Below are 3,630 nucleotides of genomic sequence, written 5' to 3'. Positions count from 1 at the left end.
ATGTAAGAAACAGTATCAGGCTTTCATATGCTTTCCATGGGTCCCGATTATCCCACACCAAAATGCCTTGAGAGTTCTGGAGCAAAACTGCTCTTTGCCACTTTTATTCCTAGTAACGACTGAGGCCCAGAGCTCCCTAAGTAGCCCCTCCTGAGGGGACTTGACTGTATTTATTGTACATGTTTAAGAGATGACAGAAAAAGAGAAAGCTCTAAAATGGCAAAAGCTTTCAGGTACACCAAAAGGGTGGTTTTTAATGTTGGTTTGAGTGTTTTGTTTTTAGTGGAACAATCCATTATAGAACAGGCCAAAATAAGTTTAGAGAATACAGTGTACTTTTGCTACCTCTGAGAGCTACTAATTGAAATATGTATTTACTATGGGCCTGGCATCAATTCAGACGTGCCTTGGACAGGTGACTGACTTCCAGGCTGCCTTAAACCCAGCAAGCATTCAGGGAATGACCCAGTGACTGGAGGGGACAGCAGCGTGCAGCCAGCGTTTCACTGTTTGTGCTGCTCGTGTGCTCTTTCTGTCCCTAACCCTTCAGCAGATATTCACTCTCTTCTACACAGCTTATCATTTGCTTGACTCTGAAATACATTGGTTCGGTTTTTATGATAAGCTGGTTCTGTACAATCATATGTAAAGTGTTTATTTAAATACAAACAATATACACTCTTGTTCAAGTTCCTCCTGAGTTAAAAGTACACAACAAAACTGAATAATTTAGAGTAAAAGTAAAATTTCTCTTTCATCCTATCAAAGTATCTGTGGTTCATTTGTATATATTCCTCCAGAGTTTTAAAAAACATTTTCAAATATATATTTATTTACACACAGATAATATAGGTTCATTTTTAGTTCAGTCAGACAAATAATGTGTGTTGTTTTACAACTTGGTTTTGTCATGTAACAGTATGACTTTGAGGTGTCACCATTTCCTGTTTGGGGGTTTTCCAGTGGTTTTAAATAGGACTATAAAAATCTTTCTTTAGAACAACACGATTCTGCTATTAGCAAACTAGGTTCATCTAGCATCCACATTCAGGGAAATTCAGAAACGGCTTCAGTTGCCCTGCGCATCCCACCATCAGGAATGGAGGAAACTGCGAGCAAGGAAAGTCTCAGTAATGAACACCAGGCACCCCGTTAACCCAGCGCTAAAGGAGGAGGGCGGGGCGAGGACAGCTCACGGGCTGGGGGAAGGTCTTGTGATGCCTGTGTCTCCAGCCTGGCCGGTAGCAGCCCAGAGAATCCAGGAAAGAGAGATGGTAGGAGAACAGTGGAGGGCAGGAAACGGGCCTCCTGGCGGCAAAGCACAAAGGGCGCAGCAGAGCCTGGGGAGGACAGGGGTCCACGGAAGGAGCCAGCGGAGAGACACCCGGAGGAGGCTCCCACCCGCTCACCCCACCCCAGAAGGTGCAATGGGCCGGGGGCGGGGTCGAATCCGCTCCCCTCACTAAGACTGTGCGCTTCAGGCTGGTCTTGGGAACACACTTCTTGTTGCACTTGAGTGATTCAATTATGCCTCCCTGTAATTTCAGGTTGGGTCTTCTCTGCCTGCCTTCCCCTCACTTTTCACTCTGGCCTCAGTTTTCATTTTTTTCTGGCAAACAAAATATGGTCAGCAGGCAGAGTTGACTGCATAAAAGGCAAAAGTCTGCCTCTGAGGAGAAATGTATACTCATATTGTTATGCTAGTTTATTTATATGTATTAATTTAATTTATTATAATATAATGCTAAATAAATATATGCATATATAATGTAAATAAATATTAAATGTTATATACTGGACTTCCCTGGTGGCTCAGATAGTAAAGCGTCTGTCTACAATGCGGGAGACCTGGATTTGACCCTGGGTTGGGAAGATTCCCTGGAGAAGTAAATGGCAACCCACTCCAGTACTCTTGCCTGGAAAATCCCATAGATGGAGGAGCTTGGAGCAGGCTACTGTCCCTGGGGTTGCAAAGAGTCGGGCAGGACTGAGCAACTTCACTCATTCACTCACTATTATTATTTTAATAAAATATTTATATATCCATGATATATGTTAATAGTAATAATATATAGGCTGATTTAGTTAACAACACCCCTGGTGAGAAGACTAATGAAGACTAAAGAAGTCAGAAAAAAAAACAGAAATTTGAAGATCTTTGTGAAAACTCCATGCTCAGGATGTAAATGGCGAGATGTGCATGAAGGTTCTTAGCCAGGGCTCCTCACAGGCTTCTCCAGGCCCCTGTCATGGTCAGCAGTGAGAGAGGGAGTGAGGGTCTGGGCAAAGCCCCCAGGCCGAGGCCGGGCCGAGCCCCGAGCCAGTCTCCTTCCTTCTGTCACCGTGCGTCACCTCCTCACTTACACTAGTGTAAATGAGTGTTATCACTTCTCCCATAGAATGAAGGGTGTGTGTTGCAGGAGAGCTGGAGTGAGCTCGCTGGTGACACAAATCTTAAAATGATAGAGAGAGGGAGTTGGAGGGAGGGAGACAGATAAATAGACATATGTGCCCTGGCTTTAGACTGTAGTGTGAAATTTATGATATTAAAACTGGTTAGCCTTTAGCTTGTATTCTTATCAGTGCCTGTATTAAACAATTGATGAGTCACCTAAATATCATAGATTCTAAATCATAAACTAGGATTTTAAAATACTGTAGTTTTCTGTGTTACCAAAATGCACTTTTGAAGCCAACGTTCAAATCATCCAGTGTCTTCTCTTTGTGTTTGGTCACATGTTCTCTTTTTTAACTTTTACTTTGTATTTGGGGTGTAGCCCGTTAACAAACAGTGTTGTGACAGTTTCAAGTGACACCAAGGGGAACAGTTCAGCCAAACACACACATGCGTCCTTTCTCCCCCAAACTCCCCTCCCTTCGAGGCTGCTACATAGCATTGACATCCATGTGCCAGACTTGAGTCCTTGTTGATTCCTAACCAAAGCGGACATTTGTTGCTTCATCAGAGACTCTGTCAGAATCTTTCCCAGAGGTTAGTGAGGAGTTTCCTGGGAAACACTCAGCCCACCCCCTGTTGCCAGAGGAAGAGTGTTTATATACGGATGTTAGTTTCGGGAGAATTTGGTGAACTGGACCAGCTCATACAGAGATGGAAACAGCTTGTCACCATCAACACTGTCACCATTCCCCAGTAGGTTCAGCCTCCCCCGAATGCGCCCTGAGTCCTGACCGCTGAGCAGGCCAAGCCCGCTCTCAGCCCCCAGCGCCTCCTCCCACAGGGCCCGGCCTGCAGGAGACGGAGGGACTGACCGCTCGTCCCCTCCTCCCCCTACTCGCAGGCTTGCCTGAGCCAGCTCCCTGCTCTGACTGAAGGAGGAAGAAGGCCCAGCAGCAGCCCAGAAGAAGCACACAGGGGACCCTCCATTCCCAGGAGTTCAGGCTCATCGTGCAGGGCCGAAGGGACGCAAGGGAGGGAGAAGCCTCAGCGCTGGACACTGTGGGAGCTTGTCTGCTGAACAGACTCAAGGACTGTCTGTTGGCCACGGGATCTGAGGAACAGGAGAGATTTGGATGGACTGGGCTAGCTGGGAGGGTTTGCCAAGGCTGTGTCTCTCTGGGCTGAAAATATTAACTGCTGAGCACTAGCTCCCACCAAAAGAGGGTATTGGT

The sequence above is a fragment of the Bison bison genome, unplaced genomic scaffold, assembly GCF_000754665.1.
Source record: "Bison bison bison isolate TAMUID 2011002044 unplaced genomic scaffold, Bison_UMD1.0 scf7180017864341, whole genome shotgun sequence".
In the NCBI taxonomy this organism is placed as follows: Eukaryota; Metazoa; Chordata; class Mammalia; order Artiodactyla; family Bovidae; genus Bison; species Bison bison.
Note: the sequence above shows the minus strand (reverse complement) of the source record.